The sequence below is a fragment of the Pangasianodon hypophthalmus genome, chromosome 25 (assembly GCF_027358585.1).
Source record: "Pangasianodon hypophthalmus isolate fPanHyp1 chromosome 25, fPanHyp1.pri, whole genome shotgun sequence".
In the NCBI taxonomy this organism is placed as follows: domain Eukaryota; kingdom Metazoa; phylum Chordata; class Actinopteri; order Siluriformes; family Pangasiidae; genus Pangasianodon; species Pangasianodon hypophthalmus.
In genome coordinates this window covers 11301975-11329883 of record NC_069734.1, presented here as the reverse complement: position 1 = coordinate 11329883, position 27909 = coordinate 11301975, and the positions used below count along the sequence as shown (strand labels likewise).

The window sequence follows — 27909 nt, the reverse complement described above, 5'->3', positions numbered from 1 at the left end:
ATGTCACTTTGTTGCATGTTTTGCAAAATTTAAAAAAAGAAAAAGGAAATTGTTACATATGTAAAGGCAAATAATCAAGCCATAATTAAAATCACACAGCAGGTTTTCAGTTGCTGTCAATGCTTTGAAAGTGAAACCAAGATTAGCTGAGACCCCGTTTAACTTCCTAAGGAACACTGCTGCTAAAATAAGGAGTCCTATGTGACTATTTGTGCATTCTATTTGTACCAATCTCTCCAATGCAGAACATATAGCTTACACTTACCAAGAGCTATTAGATGAAGGGGTTCTTTATCTTTCAAGCACAAACCTGGAACAAAGCAAAAAGAGTGTAAGAGACGAGTTGTTCCTTCAAAAGTGGCAACACACTTGATCCATCAGATCAGTGTGGGGTGTACTATAAGAAACTCAGCTTCAGAAATATGAGACAAAACGTTTCAATAATCCACATAATTTTCTAACATAAGTCTAGTAGTAGACTTATATTTTCTTTACTGAGGTGGAGCTGAAATTTAGTATTAAGAACAAAGCAAGCAAAATGTCAAGTGTACCTGCTCCATAGTAATTAATTCCTCTATTTATTTTTTTAAAGAGATCATTTCCAAGCTACACAAATTTGCAGGGGAGGTTCACTTAGACAATTCTGGCACAAAGTAAAGTTAACCACTAATGGAAGCTAAGGTTTTTTTTTTTTTTTTTTTTTTTTTTTTTTTTCACATTCTTGCATCCGTTCCCATTCAAGTGAATTTATTTGTGTGAGGTCTAACCACTGTCAAGGAGATTGGACTTGTGGTGCAATTTTTAAGATTTTTTTGCCCATTACCCAAAGGCTCATTGTGAACTGATCACTGCAGCACCCCTAGCCTGCCCCGCCTGCAGTATTTCTTGGCAAGGCCATGGCACATATAGATTTAGACCTGGACACAATTTCAGCACTAATATCTTACATGTCTAGAGAGATTATTTAACATGTTGACAAGAAACTGCTGCCAATTATACTAGCCAAAGCTCCTCTCCATCTCGAAGCAGCATCTTTAGTAGACCTGGGTTAAAGGGATGGGTTTATTGTGTACAGTAGACATGCATGGGGAGACTACTGAGCACCTGCTCACAAAAACTGTAATTCATTCACCTGTCTTATTCTCCTACCACAGCATGAGGAAAACGAGGAGAGAGGGCCGTCACACCCCAGACCTTCTGTTGGGGAACCTGCTGCTCATCCTTTACCTTGACACTAATGTTTGTTATCCTGCAGGGACAGATACGACTGAGCAGATGTTTTCCGCATGATAAGGCCAAGCTGATCCCCTGCAGACCTGGATGACTTTCCCTGTGAATTTGAATGCCTAATTACTGCTGTGTCATTTTAACATGTCCATCTTAAGAGATTTAGCCTTCCAGCAGCAGGAAGACAACAGTTGGCTCTGGTTACAGACTTATACGAGCAAAAGGAAAATGCCCCTATATCGTAATCAGTGCAGTCACCAGCACGGTGGAAAATATCTCCATTTAAACACTGAGGCTCTGTCAGCACACAGAAGCACTGTAACATGTAAGTGTTCTCCCAGCTGTGAAGCCACCATACACTCTTCCTCTTCACCAGCTTATCACCATTCTGCATCGTTAAACTTCTAATTAAGTGTTTCCCAATCCTCTTGATACTCTGCATATTGTAGTTTTTTCCACTCTAACACACTTGTCGCAACTCATCCTTTCAATAAGTAACTCTTCATATGGTCAAAATTGGGGTTTCCGAGCAGGATCATGTTAAAACTTATTAAAGCAAGGGACCCCATGACCCAGATTGTGAAATACTAATCAAGGTGAGTCATGCTATATAAATTATAGCTGTGTGTGTTTTTAACAAAATTAAACAATGACAAAAAAAAAATCTTGAAATTTGGTAACTGACATGTAGCACTGTTATCTAAACGGTATGAAAGCAGCATCCTATACATATATATAAATCTTAACAAGCAAAACAGCCTAAATATAACAGGGCTCTTTAAATGCTTACGTTAGTATTTCACATATATGACCAGACTCTCACAATAATATCAAGCCACTTACATAAAACATGTAACATGACGCTAACCTATACCAGTGTAGTGTATGGTGTACTGATGAAGTGGAACCACAAAGTATGTTTTTGCTCTCATGCAGGTGGTCCAAAATTACATTAATAGAAAATGCAATTCAGTAGCAGCATGCCCTCATTTTAGTTCTTATTTCCAGAAAGAAGAGTGCATGGCTCACCCTCTTGGTTTGATTTGCTCAGGTTTTTAGGCAAATTCATGTACGTTCAACTGAACTTGGTGCCAAACCGTTTTTTTCGGTTCCTGGCTTGTTATAATTTAAACAAGCAACTTCTTTGTTGCAATTGTATTCGGTCAGTTTATTTCCTGTGTTAATTAAAAAGAAAAGGTACAAAGTACTGACTAAAGGGTCTTATTTAAATGAGAGATTTCAGTTTTTAATTTAAAAAAAGAAGAAAAAACTCAATTTAATCCATTTTGACTGAAATCTGTAACACAAAAAGTGTGCAAAAACGGAAGGGTTAAACAATTTCCAAACCCACTGTCCACACTTTCTGCACTCCTTACAATCTGCACTACACACCAGCACAATGACTACAACTACTCAAGATGTTTTGGAGTCCCAAAGATGCATTCACCTAATCTCACCTGCACTGTACTACCTTCTCTTGTTACTGGGACTACACTCTTTGAACATCCTGCTTTGTTATAGGTCTTTACCCCAACCCTTAGCTACATGACACCCAATCACTTACATAAGCCCAGTAACACACAGGTTAACAGCAGCAGCACAGAAAAGTAGCATCGAGAGATCTGTGGATATACAGAGACGAATGAGAGCAAGAAGATTTAGCTCAGTGACTGGCACAATGCCCATGCTCTCACAGCAGACTGGGCAACAGAACAAGAGAACTGCATAGGACAGGAAAAAGAGCCACTAGATTTTTTTCTCTCTCTCTATTGCCCAGCTGGATCCTCTGAGTCTTTCTGGAAGAAAGTTGCCATCTGGAAAACAAACCAAGGGCAATTTCCTGCCCAAATCATGACAAATGGCAGATGCCATGTGCCATGCCAAAATGCTGAAATTCCCCTTCTCCTCTCCTCACTCTCTCCATCACATCCACGCCCACAATCCCTCACTCTTATTTCTTCCCAGCACTCATCTTCACCACTCCTCCATTACGAGAGCAGTAGCACAGATCCTTGCATTAGTGTCAGTGTAACGCTCTCTTCAGGATCACAGCACCTGAGCAGACAGGAGGAGAACACAGAGGAAAGAGGGACAAGCTGACACCCATCAGCACACCAGACGGTCCATGAGTGGTGTCAGAGAAGTCCACTTTCACAGTTTCTTGTCAAGTAGACATCAAGAGTCTATTCAGAGTCAAAAGAGGCCATATCTACTAGCACACTGTGTAAAAAAGCCTGCCCATCCTCAATATTTCATTGACACAGTTGTACATTTCTTGATATAATAATGTCACAAAGATCTCATAATTCTTCGTTTGTGAACAGCGGACATGCAATAAAAAAAACAGATAACAGTGAAAAACACCACTATTAGTTACAGAATGAGCAGGTTTGTTTCAGCATTTTTAGTAGATGTGTATTCCTCTGGCCAAGACAAAACACTGATCTAATACATCATACTGATATTTTATATATATATATATACCCATTCTATATGATACAATTTGATATAGCATTGTGCAAACTGATAGGACTGAGAGACCATGCCTTCTTCACAGTGACTAACAGGAACAAAGGCTGCACCTTATTCACAGTGACTGAAAGAAACAGAGGCCACGCCTTATTCACTATGACTGACAGTCATAGAGGGGGCATAATGGCTTAGTGACTAGCATGTTTGCCTCACACCTCCAGGGGTGGGGGTTCAATTCCTGCCTCCGACCTGTATGACTGACAATCATTCTTCTTCACATGACTTGACAGGCATAGAGGCCACACATTGTTCACTTGGGCTGACAAACACAGAGAAGGATGAAAGAGAGCAAAAGAGAAATGCACAGTACAAAAAGAAACACATTTGATAATGTTTCTACATAAAATAATTATTAATAATAACCAAGAGCAGTATGTTATTCTATTGCAGCTATATACAGAGGCCTGAATCCATCCATTCTCCATTGATCTAGTTTTAATTAGTGCAGCTGTATTGTACAGGCTGAGACTAACACATAGAAACAGTCAATTTTTGCACTAAGGTCAATTTAGCTAGTCTACCTGCATCATTTATTATTTAGTACCCTGATTTCTCAATATAAGTATCATTCATTTGCCGTTCTCTCACACAGTCAACTCTCAATAAAGTATATCATTGGGCTCATATAATACTATTGTCATCCCTCAGTGTAACACAGAGCAGATAAATGTAAACGCAGAGCATGTATGTCTTTCAGAAACAGCAAGTGTGTTTCGTGTTTAGAGCTGGTGGAGTGTTCAGAACGGCGGGCGCTGCCTGACTCAGCCTCCCAGGGGACGATGCAGTTCAGCAGAGGGAGGACAAAAACAACCTGCAGCGCTTTTTAAAGGGGAAGCAGCAGCATCAAATCACAGAGTAAGAGAAAGAGAGAGAGCCCTATTAGTATGTACTCTAAAGGCATTAATGGGTTTACTCCACACTGTGGGGCTTTCACAAGTAATGATCAGGAAGCTGAATCAGCCTCTAGAAGTACTATAAACACAATACAGACACACTACAAACACAATACAGACTCACTATAAATACACACACACACACACAATACATATGCACTACTAGCATACACAAATAAGACAATACAAATGCCCTGCAAACCCAGCATGCATACATACACTCAATATAAATTTGCTGAAAAACACACACATAAAGACTCATTTAGGACCAAGTGATACGGCATTTCTACGACACATATGTATCACGATATATATATATGTTTGCTAACCAACTGGCAGCAAAACAGTAGTGCTAAAAAAACTTGTTATTTAAGAAAATAAAAGATATATTCAATGATATGGTGAAGCTTTCTGTAATTAGACATTTACTGTATTTAACACTTAGGGAAGGAGTCTCCAGTGTCTGTGTGCTGTAACAGTCTGCCAGTTTTCCACCACAGGAATGTCTTGAGGACTGAGGACTGGTTTTGCAACATTAAATGTTCCACAACATTAAATGTAACGATAAAGTTTAAAAATCATTTTAATTTTAAATAGTTGACAAGTTGCTGTGATATAAGGGGAATAAAACAAATTGGCATTGTAACGATAACATCATAGTTTATGCCTTACATACTGCCCATCCCTAGATTAATTACATATGCATGCAGCATAGAGACACAAAACACGCACATTTAGGTGTGCACATATGACTAAAAACACTACATTTTCACACACAGTCACACACACAAACACACACACACAAACTCTAGAGACACACTACCCACACTAGAGGAACACTACCCAGACAACATGCTCCATCACACATTCACAATATGTTTGCTTTAAAATAGACATGTTATAAACCTAATAATAATAATAATAATAATAATAATAATTCTCACACAAAATGTCATATTACAAACACATATGCACACAAAGCCATCTCTCAGGGACTTGGCTGCTCTTCATAAGGCTCCATCCTCTCTAGTGTCAGATCCCGCCTGAGGCACTGCTATTCTCAAATACACACACACGCAAACACGCACACACACTGTGCAACATCCTCTCACACTACAGCTGTGACAATCTCACTCTACAGGAAAACATTCACATCTCATTTGCATTCCTTCAGCTCATGTGCTTTAATCGTTTAGCTCAACAACAGGCAGCAGATATGAGATGTATTCAGTTTTACAGTACATCCAGTGGTATGCAACATGAAATACAGAGCTGTCTATGGTGCTGAAATACAAGCATGTTTGGAAGCAGATTATTTATCTACACACAATCCTGGACTGTTTAAAAATCAGTTTAGACATCATAGTGAACTCTTCGAATGTTATATGTACATTATATGTTTGTTGTATGCTGCTCTGAACTCCTGTTTGCTTTTTACAAATGAATATTTTGATTCTAATTAGGAACATTTCATAAAACATATGATATCTGTAATTAAAAAGCACTGAATGAACTTATCAAACTATAAGATAAATAGAAAAATACATAACCTTCCTGTAACAAAACCATTACTTGTTCCAAAGAACACAAAATGTACAACATAATACAAAATGCAGACTGTGTGGTATATTGAGAATGCATATTAGACCACACAGGTTGTAAATAGTGTATTTACAATCAGCTGCTTTGTTGGAAAGACTAGTGATGACTTCATCAGTCATCTGTGTGACCCAGTGGCCTTTGCATATGATGGAGTTGCCATTAATATAGAAAGATACAAAGTCAGACCTTTGTGTGACAAACATAAGGCCTGTATCCAAACCCTGAAATGTACATACACGTACAGAGAGTACATAAAAATGCAGAAAGTGTGCTACGGATGAGTGATGATGGCTCTGTCAAAGACTCAAAGGCCATGTTCATGGATGACTACCCCTGCTCTCCAGTAATCTAGCAATCTTTTCCTGTCTATCTCTTTCTCCCAGTGCCACCCACTTCCTTTCTCTTTCATCTGCTTCCCCCAGTTTGTGTTTCTCACTCTGCTACTTTCATTTTCCTGCTGTTTTCCCATTCATTCTCTCCCTCACCCACTCATTTCTCCTCTTTCACCCTCCCTGATATACGAACAATAACTGATATTAATGAATGGTTATTTCTTCTGCCTCCGTTTACTCACAGTTATGGCCATTAATTCCAAAAAAAGGTATGTGCTGATATTAAATTTTCATGTCACCATAATATCGCCATCATATTATTGATATTGCATTAAAAAAATACTACATCAATCATTAATGAAACTCTTCAGCGTCTCATTTAGAATTCAGCTTCATCATACTTTGTCACTTCTCGAGTGCTGTTGAAGCAACTGTATTATACCTTGTATTACAAAAGGCTTGTGTGTTAGCTTCTGGCAATGTTTAGATATAAATAAGACTGTTTACACAGGGAGGCATGGTGGTGCAGCAGGTAGCATTGCCACATCACAGCTCAAGGGTCCCCAGTCCAAATATATGTTCAATCATGATGTATCGTTTTAAAATCATCCAATAAAATGAATTCAGGCAACAAATAGTATATTGATTATTATCAATTCTAATTGATTCTAAATATATTATTATTGTCATACAACTGGTATATAAAACAAATATTTTTAAACTGATGTGTAAATAGGGTAGTAAGGTGATTTGCCTGTAACTAATACTTAAAATAGTCCTTCTCTATGTCATCATCATTCCTTAATTAATAATACACCTACCCCAGATTCTGAATAAAGTCGGTCACATATCGATCGAAGGCTACTAAATTGAACTGTATCGTAGCAGATTCAGTGGTATCATCAAATATCGAATCATTGCCTTATGAATTAAATCATATCGTGTGGAAGCCTTAAATTTAAACGCCTACTAAATAACCAAACATTTTAAAACAAGGTGTGGGGCTCCCGAGTGGCGCAACAGAAAAGCATTCACCCTATCATCCAGAGGTCCTGATGATGCTACAGCCATCCATAGCTCTCTCCCCTATCAATTAGCCTAGCCAATGATAAGCGTCTTTCAGCTCATGTATGCGGAAGTGGGTGGATAGCGCTTTCCTCCCAGTGTGTTCCCCACCCCCTGATGTTTCATGAGCAGCAGTTTGAAAAGATGCAGTTGGCTCTTTTCATGTGTCTCGGAGGAAGCATGTGATAGCCTTCACCCTCCCTGGCTGGTAGCTGTCATGTGATAAGGGACAAACGCCTGATGGGACCAGAATAAAATGAGGTGTGTCCAGGTGGCCACTTTTAGGCTTTGTCCTTAAAGGGTTAATCAAAATAGGCATGGAACGCAAGGACAATGCTGTTGCTTTTAACTGTCCACGATAAATACATACGTTTGAAATACTGCAATATATCATATAACTATTTGTCAGCATGTGCCTGGAAATGATAGCTTTGCTGGATATGAACTTTTTCATACATGCTATGGAGCCGAGAGAAATGTGGTTTATTTCACATCTTTTTTGGAGGACAATTTAATTTGTAGCTTACATGGAATTTGATATTTCTGCTTTCTGTGCTTTCTATTTCTCCCTCTGCTACTGTCCTCCAATACCCTCCCTCCCTTCCTCCCTCTCTCTCTTTTCCCCCGGCTGCTGTCTTGCAGTCATCGTTCACTGAAGCTGATTTTGTGCCAGGTGTCCAGCCAAGCAGGCATTGCTGGAGAGAGGAAATCTATTCCCATCAATCTCTCCTGCTCCAGGCTTCCTTTATAAAAACACCTTTCATTTTAAAAGCTTTCACAGAGTCTTTCTCTGATATTTTACTCTCTCTCTCTCTTGCTGGTTAGGAGGCCGCTGGTTGTCCCTTAGTGAACACTGCATAAACATTCTGCTCTACATTACACACACGTACTGAAGATGCCTTGCAGGAAATTACTCTAGGCACAAGGGTAAGAAACATGCTGTGACTGGTCAAGTTGATACACACTGGATGAATCACTCAGACTAGACTGATATTAAATATTCATATCTTGATAATCTTCTAACCTTTTATCACATATTTACAAGTATATCACAATATAAAATAACACCTTAAACTATTCCTTAGTTACAGTTCTCTCCACCACGTATGTCGTGGAAAAAAATTATGTTATTGCCTTCTCTGGGAAGGACAAATCTGATGCTCCTTTAAATTTATACGGAATACAGAACCTCAGAAGAAAGCTGTTCTTGTGTCTTCTGAATGAGACAGACTTTATCTCAGGACCACAAACACTGGCTTGCCTACTCAGCCTCTGAGCAGCCATTATGCAGCTGAATGCAATGGTAGCTGTGATGTGTTCACAGTGATAATACTGTGTGTGTTGAGTATCACAACAGATCATATAACCAATGATCAGTGTATACCTAATGAGACACACTAGAACAAAGGATGCTTTATCCCAAAAACCAGACCAGCAAACTAGAGCTAATAAAAGCGTGTACTATGATATTTAGCATGTCATTTTCAAACATAATGTTAAGATACAAATGTAGACCATGATAAAATGTATCTTGAAGCTTAGACATGAGAATCTGAATGCTGATCTGCCCACACAATAAAGACCTGACCTTTTTATGTGCACTCATGTTCTTATTGAATCAAATGTAATAAACAATAATGTAGCTCATGTATTAGACAGATGAGGCAGTGTAGAGATGAAGGCCAGTCAGAGTCAGGTGCTGAGGTTAAAGGCCCTCCATTAAAGAGGTACAGAATTAGATTAGAGCTAAACCAAGGGTGACAAATAAGCTGCACACTATCCACTGCTGACACGACAGCTCCCGTTATTATTTTCAAGTCATTATCTTTCAACTTTAAATGACTTCTTTTAATATGCTCATCAGAATTCAGGAGGTGCCACCCTAAGAAACAAAGCGCCCATGCTGGGAAAAGCGTCTCGCCTCAGCCTTCTCACACACTCCACACACTTTTACTTCTTCTGTCAACGTACACTTGACCCAAGGGAACACCCCCTCACTGCATTCAAGTCGATCCAGACAAAACATCAAAAACAATCACAAGACTCATCCTGAACACTTCATGTGTCATAGTGCACTGCATACAACGCTTTCATGAAGCAGAAGGAATGGAAAGGAAAACTCCGGGGGCAGAATGGTTTCTTACAGCAGCTCCTGGTGTCAGAGATGTCATTAAAACAATTTCATCTGCATGTCATACAGAGACCTGTCTCATTTATTAATCCATGATTGTAAGACATTCAGTATATTTGGAATTACTACAATAAATTGTTATTATTTTATTTCTGTAATAAAATACCAAGCCAGTAAATAAGCAAAGATGATATCACTGTCATGATGAGAGCCAGACCTACGCTCAGTCAGGTTAATCTGTACCAACTCGAGATACTAAGATGGTACTGAATGAACAATGCCCTACTATTCTACGATGACGACATATTTATACTTGACACTTCATCCCAACACACACTATCAGATAGAGTCATTTCATAGGCTTACTATGAAAAGTACTTGTGATGCAGTAGCAGAATGTTTCTTTATGTACAGACCTTCGAATATGCAGTTGGTTTATAATAAAAAATACCAGGCAACTGCTTGATGCATTTTTTTAACCTCACACACTTTACATAATCCGGAAGCTTAAATATTCAATGTAAATGTCAGTCATGCTGAGCCTCAAGAGCTCAAAGGGCATGGACACTATTCATACAGACAACAAAGCAGCACTTTACATCAAGATAGGGCTTAAAGCAAAGTGCCTAGGCTCTGCTGGACACTCTTTCTCTCAGGTATCTCGAAGATACAAAACCAAATTGGATTTCATTTGAAGGCAGCAGAAATTTGGATTTTGTCAGAAACATGCATACACAAACACACACATATCCACATGCACACACAAACCTCATCAAGCTCAATCAATCGAGGAGAGGAAAGAGTAAAGTAAAGAGAAGAGAAGATGGGAGAAGACAGGAGAGAGGAGAGAGGAGAGATCAAAGGAAGAAAGAAGCAAAGATGGTTAAAATTCAGATCACATTTCTCCTCTTACTCTAATAAAACTGATTATAAACACATGGTTTTTGGATAACTGTCAATTTGACTTTGACACAAATTTTGCTGACTAGTTAATTAGTTGACTAGCTAACTCAAATTTAAAACACATTAAATTAGGCTGGTATCACATGCCATATCACACAATACTCAACAGTATTCTTATCATCAATGCCTTCTAATATTCGCATCCCCTGTGCTCTGACTGGAGGAGAGATATAGTCAGCTGTCTTCTGAGGTTCCTTATTTTGGCCATACCTCTGGTTTTTAATGATCCTTTAGCATTTATGTAAAGAGGACACTCGAGTGAAAAAGTACCAGAATAAACCTGCATAATCTCCTGCATTTAGGACTCATTGCCTCAATGTGGAGCAACAGCTATAAACTACAAGATGTCATAGAGAAGCCATACGCTCTGGTGAACACAGACATGAAACAAAATGTGAATGTGTTAGAAGAAGTTGTTAAGTTCAACTTAGCAAAATATAAGCTAAAGCAAATGAAAACAAGAAAATTGTCTTGTTACTAGTGGTGTGTGTATCTTCTTCAGAGGTTATACAATGTAACTCAATACATGATAAACAATCTGATCTGCAGGGCTCCCAAGTGGAGCAACAGAACAGCGTTCACCCTATTATCCGGAGCTACAGTCATCCGTGGCCAGGGGCCCAAGCCAGCTGAGACTGACAGCCACAGAGGCCACATGTCCTTCCAGGATATTGAACTTTACCATTTCAGAGAAGCCTGGATCTATTCAGTCACCATCACCTCCGAAATGTTGCCCCATACATGCTGTTCTGAATCAGTACTACTGTACTGTAAATACTGGACTGTTTCAAATCTGTGAATCCTTATACTCCTACTACACACAATCTATGTACGAACATAACTGGCTATATTTGCTATGCCATGTGAAAATAACTGATGCAGAATGTGCTTGCAGGGATAACATGCAGAGAAACTCCATAGAGACAGTAAACTGAGCTAACCACACCACCATGCCACCCTGATGGCAATATCATTCGTTTAAAATGCTTAATTGAAGCAGCATTAATTATAAAGATGTTGAGACAAAAATGTCAAATGCAAATTAAGCCATTTTTGGTGCCTGAGCTGATTTCTTTGGTAATGTATATCTGAGTCCTCGTTAGTCTTGCTCTGAACGCTGATTTCAGGACAATGGATGAGTGGTGTGTGAGTCCCCCTGCCTCATCTGTATGCTAATGGTACACACAGTCACAGGAACAGGGCTGCTAATGATGGAGCCCAGTGAATAGCCTGAGTGCTTGAGTTCTAATAATGACCTAACAGAGGCATAAAGAGGCTGGAGATAAACAACAGGTCTAGCGAAACCTGCAGAGCAGAACACAGACACCAAACAAGGCCACACTTACCGCAGCATCATACCCTAATGCATGATGATGATTCATTTCTGAAAATCTATCTGATCTGCTGAAATGATCTGCGAGTCATGTTGCACATGGTTATGTGTATTACTTGCATTTCTGTTGCAAGTTTTCCTTGACTCACAGTACTGTAATACGTGTAGTTTCACTGCTTTGTCACTAAACATGTGCCTGTATATCATTAAACCTGCCTTTATGATTAAAATTGTTGAAAGAAATGCAGATGATTTACTGTTTAATGTGCAAATTAAATGTTTCATGTCATATTAATGTCTTATTAAAATTAAATTAACTGTGTATGCCATGAATCACCACATGTAAAAACAAAACAAAGCAGGCTTGTAATTGAATTTGTCGTCATTGCTATTAAGGTATTTAACCAAAATATATCTTGCAATGATTTTTTTTCATATTCCTTGCTCTACATACAGGTATTACACCACAATTATAATGAAACAAGATACGCATCAAGATCTCATCGAGTGATTCAGCATGCAGGAAGACCCAACATTACTGGAACACAGTGGAGTGGAATCTGGTTACAGAAATGCCAGGAAAAGACCTGCATGACATCAATAGGCCTCAGAGTTGTCATCATACTGAGCTCACTCAAACAGAAAAATGCCAATAATTGGTTGTATAATATCCAGTAATATTAAACACACTGGCAATATCATCACTTAGGCTTGAGCCCAGCGACAGTTAACAGGGTAACAGCCCCCAGTAACGGTAAAAGCTCGGTTACTGCTGACTTAAAAATATATTTTTTTGTTTAATTTATTGATTTACTTAATGCAAATCATAGCAAGACACAAGTAATCCCACACATGATCATGATTGAACTTTTACACATATGGGGTGACGTGTTATCCCACATTAATACCACATTTATTGTACCAAGCAAAGATAAGACTATTCTAGAGCGCAGCTGTTGAGCTGTGCTGGTTCAATTATAGTGGATAATTATTAGTATCCTGGCAATTTAAATAAAAAAGTAAACGGAAACTGAAAATGTGTTTTTGTGAGTTTTCTTTTTAATAAAAGAAATAAAACTTTGATAGAATTTTTTTCTAATTTGCTATTATTATTGTTATTAATGTTATTATTGATATTATTATTGCTATATGTCTAAAAGTTAAAGAAAAGAAAAAATGGTTTCACCCCATGAAATTCACAATATAATAATTCTGTTAACCAGATGGGAGGTCCACAAAAGTTTAAAAACACTGTACAAAACTGTTGAGAAATGGGCTCACGACGTGAGCGCTGCATCTGAGCTCAACTGAATTGGTTATGAAAAGCTTCATAGTGTCTGCTCTTTTAATGAACCACCAGCAGTCAGTCTCACCTTCTGCTTCTAAAATAACCCTAAATCATGATGTGAATTAAGTAATAACCCAGCTAGCTCGTACACTTCTGGGAATGTGGATCTCCTGTATAGTGGAGAAAGAGTAGACTGATCTTTAACCATTACGACTGAGACGAGTTAGGAAAGTAATTGTGACATGGAGAAATGTTCCTGCTTCACCTCTGCCACCACTGCTTAGTGAAAGCAATGATCTAGTGGAGAATGAAGGCAGAAACATCCTGTTAAATGGATTCATTTCATCTCATTCCAACTCAACACATCTGCCTGCCAAGGATGGACTTACTCATGAGCAAATGATAATAACAGAACTCAGTGAAAATAAGTTAGCTCATTTAAATGCTAATGTACACCTCTCTACCTGATCTGACCAATCATATGAACACATGCTTAACAGTGACTATCTAAGCTGGTAATACAGAAAATTGTGAATGAGTAATGTACTAATGTATGCCTAGATATATTCCTAAACAATATAGCATAAACAATATATCTGTACTTTGCCTAAGCAATTTATCTGACTCTAATATTTAAATTTATCTAATAAATGTTGGAACTGAGAAAAACTCATTTTACTGGGGTTGTGTATATGTCACTACATTTCAACATATAAAAGTGTTGTAATTTAGTTGATGCAACTGATATTATGATTTGATATTGATCCTTTCATGGTAGTGAAGGTACTTATGTACTTCACTAAACCTCAGCCCTTATTGCTCCCAGTAAAGCCACCCTTGGTGAACAGATCTGCGGGGAAGGGTGAATAAAGGATAAAGGGCGATAAAGGGTGATCCTAAAGACCCCTATCATAAGCAGAAAAAAGATTAAGTGTACCCTGAAATGGTGACATGGAGCCATCTTCTGAGCTCACCACCTGCAAGGCTGGGGGTCAAGGGCAATGCTAGTTGGATAGCAGGTATTCGACGGACAGACTTAAGACTCTTGCAATGGAAACTGGCTTTGGGAACATTGAATGTCACTTTACTGGCAGGCGAAGAGCCTATGTTAGTGTGTGATGAAAGGTATCAACTTGATATAGCCGGGCCTTACATCCACACACAGTATGGCTCCAGTCCCAAACTTCTTAATTGCCGGTTCTCTCCTACCTCAAAGTTCCCACCGGAGACTGGCCTCAACCATGTGTGAAGATACTCACTAGTCCCAGGCTCTCGCATGTGGAGGTTTTCCCAGTGGACAAGAGGGTTTCCACTATGTGATTCTCAGGAAGGAAAATGACGACATTTGTTTGTGCATATGCACCAAATAGCAGTTTGGAGTATTCAACCTTTTTGGAGTAGGTAGAGCTGACTCTATAGTGCTATTTGGGGACTGTTGGGTATGACAGATATTTGGAGGGGCGCGATTGGGAAAGATGGCCTCCCAGATCTAAACCCGAGCAGACTTCTTTGCAAGCCACATTTTGGCAATAAAAAAGACTCTGTTTAAACACAACATTGCTCAAAGTGTACTAGGTCCCAGAGCAACACGGGCCAAAGGTCAATGATAAAATTTTGTGATTGTATCATCAGACTTTAGGTCATTTGTTTTGGACATGCACTTGTTCGACTATTTGAGGGCGACAGACAGAATTACTTGGGAAATCCAGGGGACCTGGGCAGAAGGCTTTCAGTGCATGGTGGTAACCCAGGTATGTTCTGGTGTACACCAGTGGTCAGGGAAGACATCAAGTTGAAGAAACAGGCTCTCAAAGTAATGCTCTACTGATTCAATTGAGATGTATAGGACAGCCTGAAGGGCTGCAGCAAGTGGAGTTGCAGAAGTGAAGGCTCAGGCATGGGAGGACTTTGGAGAGGCCATGGAAAGGCCTCAAGATGGTCTGACAACTCATTTAACGCCTCAGGAGGGGAAGATGAGACCATGCACATGCTCTGTTAAGCATGAGCAGAGAAGTGTTGAGCTCTACTGGGGATATTGTTGAATGATGAAAAGATCACTTGGGGGAACTCCATAACCCAGTGGACATGCCATTCCTTCAGCAGACAGTGTCAGAAATCTCTGGTGCCTTGGTGTCCATTTCTGTGGATGAGTTTAGAAACCTTCATAGCAGCAAGGCTGCAGGGGTGGATGAGTTTCACAAGGTTAGGCTTGTGTAAGTAACACACCTCTTAACACTGTCTTAACACTGCTGCGTGGAGATCTGGACAAGAACCTTTGGACCAGCAAACTGAGAGGGTGAAATAGGCAAATGTTTTAGCTTTGAGGAGCCACACCTCTTTCACTAAATCTGACAGGTACAGGGGCTACTCCTCTATCACTGGAACTAACAAGGATTATCATATACCAGAGATTAATTAATTAACAGCAGCACTCTGCAGAAGCCTAGCCTCTGCATTCTGAAACAGAACATTATGGATGTAGGTATCAGCCTCCTTGACCTCAATATTATAGTGAACGCGGGCACTGAACGGCGCAGTCAGCACTTCTGAAATGATCTAGCGACCTCTATAACGAACAGCACAGCACTATCACTCATCAGAAGTCTACAGTACACTCTACAACAGAAATTCAATTAGTTCAGTGAAAGACAGCACAGACTTTTAAAGCACATAAAAACTTCTGACTTGACATGTGCGTGTGTTAAATTTTCAAATCCCAGTAATTGCTTAACCTTTATCACAGGTTTAATATTATCATCAGCTTGTACTTAAAAATACAACCTTACAAAAACATTCTTTTTAAGTTAGAGCATTCTAGGTGACCATTCTGTCTGCCATGTTTTTCAAAATTTCACCGACTTCTCAGCCAGTAAATAGGACCATGGTATTGGTTTACGCTTGTGTGAAATATCAGTGCAGTAATCCCTACATGGTATTTTAATGCTGCAATATTCAGTGACCAATGAACAATGACAATAACAGATAAATGTTACTTTTTTTAAAAAGAAAATGCTAGACCATCCACATAACGATATGTCAAAGAGGGCTGTGGATGAACTTCACTAGGGGAATCCACTAGTTTTATGGCTCTCTTATGGAGAATCATGCATGCAAATATCTCTGAGTGTGTGAATATTGTGTGTGCATGTTTGTGTACAGAATGTAATATTCTTAAACTTGAAATGCTAGTAGTTTCTCCACTGAAGAGCAACGGTAATGTATAGTCAGTTTCATGATGCATCAGGACAGTTGAAAATGTCTCTCTTTTTCTGTTGTGTAATCTACAAAGCTGAACAAACATAAACATAAATAGCACATTTTTATTACATTTTTATTACATTTACTATTAATAAATTCATTTTCAATCTGAAATTGAAAATTGCAAATGAAATTGACATTGAAAATGAAATATCAAGTAAACTTAAATTTGCATTTTAATTTTGGCAGCCATTGTATAGCCACTGTTTGCTGTGCAAGAAAATGCAAATTTAAATACAGGTTTTGCAATTTAATTTGAATTATGTCTCAAATTATTCACACCCAAGGAAAATGCAACTGCAAATACAATTGAATTCCCATTTACAAATAGAATTTGAATAAGGTCTTGAAAAAGTTGCAGTAACATTCACACTAATATGGATACACTTAAAAACACTGTTCTCATAACAAAAGGTTTTTCATGCACATTGATATTTTATGCACTGCTTTTAAGGCCAAAACATAAACCTCAAAAAATGTGTCCTGTATTACTGTAGACATGGCCAAAGATTCATAATTGATCATTTGGTCCCGCAGAAACTAAGGTCTAAATCTGTTGCTAGAAGGCATTATAGTTGTTTATACATAAAAACACAGTGCCACTTAATCAGTTTAGGTCCTTTCTTAAGTTTTTTTTTTTAATAACTTCTTCTAGATGCTTAACCCATTAATCAGTGTTTTAGTGTGTGAATCACTATCAGAGAAAAATCAGTATTACACAACCTGCCAAACAGAACCAACTTGATCTTAGGAGCAGAAACACAGCACTAAAAATGCTAATAATGCTATTAAAAAAAACTGATATTTTGAAGGGTCTGCGATAACAATATTGTGTAATTCTTCCACACTTGAACCACACTGCTTGGAGGCTGTCAGGACAGTTTGTACTGTTTCAGGCATTTCTTTCGACAGATAAACAACAGACATTTGCGGCAAGTGGGAACTGTTCTACTTGAGATACATGACTCATTCTAAGTGAGTGAGATACATGTGAGAGGCGTGTATTTCCCTTTCTGTGTGGAAGCAGAACACACCCTCACACACATATACATACACATACACATAAACATACAAGTATACCATTTCATCTGAAGGCTCAAGTTGATTTAATTCTATATATATCCATACATTCAATGTCCTGAAACTTTGCAGTCCTGAATTTTGCTTCACCTGAGAACACACTGTTTCTTAATAATGAGTAGCTGATCATATACAGTAGCTGTATCCCCAGGGTCAGACTGGGTAGCTGAAATTTAGGAAAATAAATGGCATGATCCAGACACTGAAATCAAGCAACACAGATTGAATATGGCAAAACAGCTAGCAAGACCTTGCAACTGTCACGTCAACGCCAGAATCAGTGTAGCAGCCTACAAACAGGGCCACCGAAAACCATAACCCCCAACCTGCATCGCGGCCTACAAACATGGCTGCCCAAAACAACAACATCCACAATACACTCCCGCTCATACGATCAGGTTCACCATCATGATGATTGTCTACACCTGGAAACTATCTGCAACTGTCACTGTCTCTGCTGCCTGACAGCAACAAAGAGAGAAATAGATTAGTGCTCTGCCTCAATTCTAATAATTATATTAAAAAACTCTGCTCGACCCAAAATATGATGCTAAATATCACGACTTCACATTAGTTGGCTTAAAAATTAGCATTAAGTCCAGACGTTCCTTAAATATCAACTAGATCATGGAGCTGTAATCTGAATACAGTAGACATCTTTCTCTCTACCAATCACGAGCCTACAGGCTTGATAGCTCTGCCTTTTTTAAGGTGAATTTTGCAAGAAATAGCTGTGATTATCAAGTAAGGCAGACTAGTGCCAAGCTCACGAATTCTGCCAGGCATTTTCGTTTGAGAGAAGGCACAAACACCGTCTGAATGCTGATGTCTGGAGGCGAGGTTACACTGCTCAGTTGAGGCTAATGTTAACATGTGTGTGGAAAATGCAACTTCAGCTGCCTGTCCCAATGTGATGGATTTCAGGGGGTTTTAAAATATGGTGTAGAGTTTTTTTTCTTTCTTAGTCAGCATTGCTTCTTCACATTACTCACAGCCAGAATATGAATATAGCTTCATTATCTGTTAGATTAACACCACAGCTGCCATGAAAGGATCCGATTTACTTCTTTGTTTCTTCAGCACCTGCCTAACTCTGCAGCCTGATTATTGTTTGTACATGTTCCTTGTAATTAAGTTACGTTTAGTTTGTCACACTTGTCTGGTTCTGTAATGTGTGTAGTCTATGTATATACACACATCTCTATTTGAAAGTTGTCTTTGTTGTGTTTCTCTAGGATCTTCATAATGTTATTTCCTAGTTTCTTGTACTCATTTATTCTTAGATCCTGGTTATAATCGTGCTATGACCTTTTCCTGTCTGACCTGAATTTGGATAATGATTATGGATATGCTTGTGTTAACTGTGTCTGCCTGTGCCTTGACCAAGCCATAGATTCTGACAATTATATTTGGAACAGTCCTAATTAAAAGACAACGCATTTACATAATGTTGCCTCCAGTTCCAGACACCTGCAATTGTGTCACATTAAATGACAGAGAGGGAAGCAATGCCATCCTTTCCACCAGGGCCAGTAATACTTTCTAAGACTCCTGGCTGTAGATGGCTCTGGCAGTGCTAGGATTTGAACTCACAATATCCAGACAATAGGGTGAAGCCTTATACACCTTATACACAAATTGAGTAATAACTCTCAGGTTTGAATTCTGACAATGCCACAGCCATCAGTGGCCAGGAGCCCAAAAAAGCATAAGCCACAGTCTGGGTGAGAATGAGGGCATTGCTCTCTCCCCCAACAATTATAGTGACAATAGCCAATCGCGTGTGTTGGTGGGCTTGCATAAACTTAGTGCCTTCTTCCAAGTGCATTCAGCTGCCCTGTGACATTACATGAGCAGAGCTGCACATGTCTATGAGGAGGCATGTGTCAGCATCTCAGCCTTCACCTTCCCAGATCGGTAGCTGTTATGTGATAGGGAAGAAAAACCATACCTTGATATGTGCAGAAAGGTATACTATAGAAAGGTCTACTATAAATGGCAAAGACAAATATGGCCATAAATACATGAACAATATTTCTGTTCTTTATGTGCACACCTTTTGTTTTAGAGCACATACAATACTGGTGTCTCACCCTGAGTTTCAATACTGTTTTAAAGTGTCTTTGGCCTCGATTTGGTCTCGATTTCTCCTTCTTTCTCCTGACTTTTCTGTGACAACTTTAAGATCACTCCTACTCTGACAGCTTGCCAGATCAAGTTAAGTTCATTAGACGATCAGTAATAACTGCAGACCTCAGAAACAAGAGTGTAGGAAGCATTTCTAACTGATGCTATTGGAATGCAAGGCCAGTGATGGAGATTTCAGGGGCAAATACAAAAAAAAAAAAAAAAAAAAGAATAAGAAAGTTAAACCTTGAACATGACTCATAATCTATACAAACCAAACTGAATGAGAATTCAATAATGTAAAAATGACTGTGAGCCATAATATTCATAATTTTCCACTGCAGTGTTCATCAAGTCAATGGCTGCATGATTCTTTAAGTTAAATTTTTTAAGGAACAATATGTATGTTTATTAAATTCTTACATTACTCTTTCATATTTCCTATCAAATATTTGTGAATGACAGCTCATCTCCATTTTGAATGACTGAAATAATGGTACATTTGTATTTCAATAGCAAAAATAACTGCTATTTCATATAAAACTTTAATCACATTAGGGTGCCAAGAGCACAGTGTGTCCTCCTGAAGTTAAAAAGGAACCAGCATTGTTAATGGCTCATCAAATAATTAGTAATGGCAATTTTTCTGTACGTTTGATGATAGCGATTCATAAGCCACTCATGGGTAAAAAATGGTTTTGATAAACACAAGCTATGGTAATACATCTCAATCGGGTTTTGAGAGAGACGGTAAGTGCAGCCATGACTCAGGTGCCGCATTCATTGATTTCATACATTTAGTTGACATTCGTATAGTAATTTAATATTCAGCACATATTATTAACCATCTGTTTATGATAAACATGTTCCTTCTCACTACAAGCAGGTGTTCAGGTTATTGTTTCTCCTCTTTTTCTTCTGCAGACATGCTGAGTCCCTGCACTTCAGGTGTGCGTGAGAGGTCATGTGGTACATCTAAGGCAATTGCATTTCGGTGTTGCACAATTTCCCTTTACTGATGAAAGTGAAATGCAATGCAGCAAAGAATTACATTTGCTTCTGTTTCAAAGTCAGCATTTAGTTTTTAGGAAAAGTTGACTTGACCGGTTGACTGTTTTTTTTACTGAAGACCTCAAGCCATGTAAGAGCAATGCAATGAAGGTTTTGCTTTTCATTGTGGAGCGTTTTCCTCATGTCACTAATGAAAAGCAAACAGGCTACTGTTTGTGTATAGAATTTCATGCTGTTTCACTGCTGTAATCTTGAACAGAATCACAGTGCTGTGGATTGCTGTTAAAGTTGGTTCATATTACTGTTCGTTGTGAGTATCGTATTTCACGTTATTTCACCTATGCTTTCACTCTGGCTTGGAATTTTCTCCATAAGTGTGAATGCTGCAGAATCGACACTGTTCTTGAATCAAAGCACTGAGAAATAAATCGAGACTGTGTTTTTAATACAATTTCTGGGCAGCCCTAATCAGTTGTGCGCAGTGAAACCATAAAAGCCTTGAGAACATACTGAACAATAACTTTGACTGAATAATTAAATCTCCACAAAGGTTATTTGTCCTTGAAGGAAGCAGTCAGTCCATTGCAGTAGCAGACTGGGACGGAGAGAAAGAGCGTCTGTCCAAGACATCAAAGCCACTACACATCAGACCAGGCAGACACTGCTCTAAATTGGCCCATCTCGCTCCAAGTGCATAATTGCAGCTGCCAAATTTCATTAGTGCTTTTGAAAAGAAGCCGGTATTCACCCACATTTGGCTGCTCTTTCATGTCAAAAGTAAACATCAGTCCCTCATGAATAAGAGCAAAGAAATAAAGAAATGAAAGAAGGTATCTGAAGGTAAGGGAATTCTCAAACTAACTGTGAGCTCTGGAGCTATACAAAGTTCTGATAAAAGAAGCAGAGAGGCGATCCACCCTGACTAACCACACTATATATTTAAAATCTCATCACCATGCATTTCAGAGATATACTAGATATATACTAGAGGTAATAGACATAATATAGTCACTTAAGGACTGCTGTCATCTACAATTTCTTGTCCCTTTTGGAGAAGTCAATCCCAAAATTCTGTCACGAGACAAGAGTTCTCTGAAAAACATGGTGGACAGAACTCTGACTGATGAATAATTTGTAATTTTGTACTGATTACAGTATCATCAACTGATTAAAAAACATATATCATAAGGTCAAACTTCAAAAACTTAAAATATCAGCACAGGCATATTCACAACATGTACAAAGAGAGAAATGCCTCCAGAGAGCCTTGTTAGCTCCAAATAAGAATATTAAGCAAACAACATAACATGGCGCACACACACACACACACACACACGAGTAGGTTTAAAAGCAATGCCAAAGTATTCTGAAATACTGCCCAGCTAAAAAGATTCAGCCTTAACGCTGATTGAAATTCTGAGCGAGCCAGGTTGGAGCAGAATCAGAGAATCCTGGCAGTGAGGTTAATAAAGTGCCAGCTCTTAAGGCCCTGATTAAACGACGACATTCATCAGCTAACAGCCTCTAATGCCCTTCCCTTCCCAAAGACTCATCTTTCTACAACACTCTGAGATTACAAACTATAGCTTCCCTCCATATTTAACCTCCTGAACTTAAGAAAAATTAGTATCTGTGTTTCAGTGGCAGAAAGGATGCACCGAATCAATGCCATAAGTTTCTTCTGATGTCATATAGCAACAAAACACAGTAAGTATGTACCAGGAACTCAATAATAATAACAACTGTTTTACTCTTAGCATTATACCTATAGAGAAGTGGGTTATATATCTAAAAAAATGTATATATCATGATGCTTAAATGACAGCATCTCTCACAGTATACACATATTAATGGAAATTTGATCTCTGTAGAGCAAATGTGGCAGTTCCCCGAAAGTCTGAAAAACATTTCTTAGATTTTTACATGCTGATTCTCTGCAATGTTTGACCTGTTTAGGCAACCATTAATCAACTGAAAGACAAAATGCCAAAGCGTAGGATTTTTGATGTAAATTGAGAAATAATAGTATTTATTTGTTGGGATGCTATAGCTAGATGTTAATTAGAAAAAAAAAATGTAGAAATGTAGTGGATTTTTTGTAATCTTGGTGATGGGACTGCAACTGATTTGAAGTTAAAAATTTGTACCTAATATTTTTACAATTTTTTAAATATTTTTCTCCTTTTCAGTGTTAATTGTTTTTCTTTTCTTTTCTTTTTTTTTTTTTTTTTTTTTTTTTTACAAAAAAAGTGGACATTAACATTAACTTGTTTTTAAATCCAACCCTACTGCACTGCTGGCAATTTGTGAGCAAGTCTTTATATCATGATACATATTGTAGAAATGCCTTTGAGAATCGTGGTATGATTTCTTTTGTCATATCGCCCACCAAGAGAGTAAATCTCACTGGATTAACAACCTTGGGTCATTTAAAAATGCTGGAGCATTGATTTATGATTCTTTACAGCATAAAATTTAAGTCCATGTACTTCCAATTTTAAGACAATTTAATCCTCATTGCCTTAAGTTTGAAAAATTACTGCAAAATCATTTCAGACAAATTAAGACGTCACAAACACCATACCACCGTGTTTCTAAAATGGCACCTATCCTTTGTTCCCTACAATCTGCAAACTGCATTATGATTGTTCTGCATCTTCTAGACTGCAGTGTCCAAAAACTAACCTACTACTATGCATTGTGGGAATTCAAGAGCAGATTCTATGCCATGTTTTAGGACAGGATCATAAACCTTCCTAACTAGTGCACTATATTTAATTGGGTGTGGTTTTGGATGTATTAAGGATAACGTATCAGGTGTTATCAATATACATGATAATGTACTGTCAGTTAATAATAAGGGCTAATTGGCCTGTTGTTTGAGGGTTAATAAATAATAGTGCATGATTTAATACAGTGCACTTTAATATTAGATTGTAAAGCGTTCAAGTGCTGTATTTCAACAAGCAATAGAAGCTGGAAAAATTGACCTCAATAACATGGATCCAATTCACTGAATGCACACACACACACACACACACACACACACTCCCAGGACAACCAGCTGCGCTGCTCTGAGTGCTACAAAATGAACACATGCATTACCCTGCTGTACAGAACAGTCGCTCTGGGCTACAACAACACACACATCTGCAGAGCAACACACTTGGAATTTAAAAATCACCCTAAACATAAATGTCCCCTTAATACCTCTTAAATGTTATTTTAAACCATTATACATAATTCGTTCATTCACTCATCTTCAATTTATCCTGGTCAGAGCTGCAGTGGATCCAGAGCCAATGCCAGGAACACTGGTGGTGATGCGGGAATACACACTGGATGATACAAGTCCGTTGCAAGGCATCCACAGACGCACACACAGATACATCCATTACACATAATCACGGTAGAAAAAAATGCATGGCTTAATGTTTGTTTTTTTAATACTCAATTAACTGCTACTCCCTGCACTATCTTGACACCTTTACCATAATTATCGCATGAGCAAGAGTGCGCCTATACTGAATATCAGCATGGCTGTGATTCGACCATTTGCAGGTAATCACAGCAGTACCTGAACTAACTGTAGTATACACTGATCAGCCATAACATTAAAACCACTGACAGCTAAAGTGAATAAACATTGATTAGCTCACTACTACGGCTCATGTCAAGGGGTGGGATATTAGGCAGCAAGTGAACAGTCAGTTCTCAAAATCGATGTGTTGGAAGCAGGAAAAATAGGCAAGCGTAAGGATTAGAGAGACTTTGACCAAATTGTGATGGCTAGACAACTGGGTCAGAGCATCCCCAAAACGGCAGGTCTTGTGGGGTGTTCCCAGTATGCAGTGGTTAGTAACTACCAAAAGTGGTCCAAGGAAGGACAACCGGTGAACTGGCGTCAGGGACATAGGTACCCTGATGCGCGTGGGGAGCAAAGGCTAGCCCATCTGGAACAGATCCCACAAAAGAACTATTGTAGCACAAATTGCTGAAAAGTTAAAGCTGGCTATGATAGAAAGGTGTCAAAACACACACTGCATCACAGCTTGCTGCATATGGGGCTGCGTATATAGCCACAGAACGGTCAGATTGGCCATGCTGACCTCTGTCCACCGCCAAAAGGGTGTTCATGTGGATGTTACTTTGACACATAACGCCTACCTAAACATTGTTGTAGACCAAGTACAACCCTTCATGGGAACGGTATTCCCTAATGGAAGCGACCTCTTTCGGGAGGATAATGCGCCCTGCCACACTGCAAAAATTGTTCAAGAATGGTTTGAGGAACATGACAAAGAGTTCATGGTGTTGGCTTGACCTCCAAATTTCCCAGAACTCAGTCTGATCAAGTATCTGTGGGATGTGCTGGACAAACAAGTCCGATCCATAGAGGCCCCACCTCGCAACTTACAGGACTTATAGGATCTGCTGCTAACGTCTTGGTGCCAGATACCACAGAACCGCTTCAGAGGTCAATGGAGTCCATGACTCGACAAGTCAGAGCTGTTTTGGCAGCACAAGGGAGACTTACACAATATTAGGCAGGTGGTTTTAAAGTTATGGCTGCTCAGTGTAAATATGCTTATAACATAGTGTTCCTGAATTCTTGAATCTGACTGGTCAGAAGGTTTTGTTTCAGTTTCTGCGACAGCAGCTCTGACAGTAATGCCGGCTGTAATTCTAATGACAGCTTTAAATTAATGTGCTCATTTCAAATACATTATCGTTTCTATACAGCTCATTTACAGGAACTTGTATGGTGGAAACGCCACATAGTCTATGAGTAATAATAAGCAGTTTTAAAAACTTGCTATTTAAAAAAAAAAAACGTATAATAGTCGTTATGGTGAAGTTTTCTGTATGGAGACGTTTATTTAACAACTATGGAAGGAGTGTCCGGTGTAAGAGACTTTTAACAGCTAGTATAGTTTTTCTGAAACGTGAAGGTCGTGAGGACAGAAGCAGTTTCTCAGCTGCGTTTTTTTGTCTTATTAACTTCAAGAAGAGAGAAACAGAGACTGGTGAGTGAAGACTCTATAGAGTCTTCTATAGAGGGGGCGCTGTTTCATTCCTTACATCCTGTCAACCTCTCATCCTAAATAGCTAGCCAGCTAGTTAACTTTTATTAAGGTAGCTCGCATTTGCCACATGATAGATGCAAGCGTAATTTCAATATCTGAGTCTTGATTTGCATCACCGTATTTCAAGGATTTATATAACACTAGCTAAACTCACCCAATAAATGGCTAAAAGATTTTGCTCTTCACAAGTGTGACTTTTGATACCTAGCTAGATATCCAAGCACACACACAGGTTCTGTGGCTAAAAGTTTCCAGGTATCACATCGACCTCTAATCTCAGATGTAACAGGTTTAAAGCTGTGAAGTTGATCTTGAGAAAACACAAATTGAGCTCATACATAACACTCCCAGAATCAATTTCTTTTACAGTTGAGTTACTCTGTTTTAAATAGGAAAATGTGAATTTTGTGGTGTGTTAACAAATTTGATTAAAAAGAGTCTACCTATTCAGAATGAGCCACCATGTAAAAATCAGATTTTTGAGCTCAGGGATACTTTAAACCAGGACTCATCTTCAGATAGGGGAAAAAACATCACTTTATTCTTTCCTGGAAAATTCAGTGAAATGCTTTTGGAAAGAAGGGAATTCTCTATCCTCCTTTCCTCTCTCTCTTCCCTCCCCCTCTCTCTCTCTTCTCTCTCCTTCTCTGTCTCCATCCTCTTCTCTTTCCTCTTTCCCTCTCTCCTTTTCTCTCCTCCATTCTCTTCTCTCTTCTCCCCCCCTCTCTCTCACTTCTCTCCCCCTCTCTCTCTCTCTCGCACTCTCCTCTATCCTCCGTTCCTCTCTCTTTCTCTCTTCTCCTGCTCCCCACATCTTCTCTCTTCTTCCTTTCTCTTCTCTCTCTCTTCCCTTCCCCCCTCTCTCTTCTCTCTCGCTCTCTCCTCTATCCTCCTTTCCTCTCTCTCGTTCTCTCTCTCTCTCCTCTTGTCTGTCTTCCTTTCCTCTCTCTCTCTCCCACAAGAGCCCAATTTAAAATTCTACTGCTCCTTGCTGGTGCATGAATAACGTCTTGATGCGCTCATGTGACTCGGGGTGTGTTCTTTATCATCAGAGTCGCACAGAGAGACATAACGAGGGCTCTGGGGGGAGGAGTGTGTGTGTGTGTGTGTGTGTGTGTGTGTGTGTGTGTGCGCGCGGTGCAGCTTGGCCAAGTTAACAGCAGGTTACCATCGTGGAGACACATCCACCCAGTGGGATAACGGAACATGACACACACATGCGTAGGACAAGTATCTCTTCAGCATTCTCATCTCGTTCTCTCTTTCCTTTTCTCCACACGACTCCATCTCTTTTCCCCCAATATTTACATGATAGCCATGAAGATAGAGCTATATTTCTATATAAAATCTACAGACTTCTGCATTATTTTGTATATAAACCTCTCAGTGAACGACACTGAGTGGATGGACGGAAGGTGTGGTTCCCACATGGATCACCTTCTCACTCGCACATCGTTTAAGACAATGCAGTTCACAAAAGACAGAAAAAGCTGCATGAATGTTGTTTGTATCAGCAGTCATTAAACCCTGCGTGTGTTTACAACACTGCTATTACACGTTATAATCACTCAGTGACAGGTACACAAACAAAACAACAAGGACTTCAACTCTATATCATCTATTACATATCAGATACATAATGATTAATGTGGTTATGTTTATTCTATACTAATTATTATATAATGCAACCAGGCAAGTGAAATTAAATATGATATTAATGAGCATGTTTCAGATCCTGGAACAACAAACAATTCAACTTCATTTGTTAAAATCCTAAACCAAACAGATTAAGCACTGATGATAGATTCTGAAATAATAAAGTTTTATTTAATTATAAATATTACCAGTGATTAAAGCTGATTAAAGTAGGCGACTCCATGTTTACTTGGGAGAGTCGCAGTGTTTTTATCAGAGAAAAACACCAAAATTTAACAAACATTTTAACAGCAAGTTTAAAGCCATAGTTCATTCGCGGCTAAT

At 38.8% G+C, this 27909-nt stretch overlaps 1 protein-coding gene across 4 annotated transcripts in view; it reads right to left on the bottom strand.

Annotated features, from left to right (window-relative positions):
- Positions 1 to 27909, bottom strand: part of apba2b (amyloid beta (A4) precursor protein-binding, family A, member 2b) — a 95797-nt gene that overhangs the window by 67376 nt on the left and 512 nt on the right. For 3 of the 4 annotated variants that reach the window (XM_034299800.2, XM_034299803.2, XM_034299804.2), the window contains exon 2: positions 266 to 310. The exons of the other annotated variant lie outside the window; for it this stretch is intronic. The gene's annotated coding sequence lies outside the window, so the exon portion shown is untranslated. The remainder of the gene's footprint in view (positions 1 to 265; positions 311 to 27909) is intronic. 4 annotated transcript variants of the gene reach the window in all.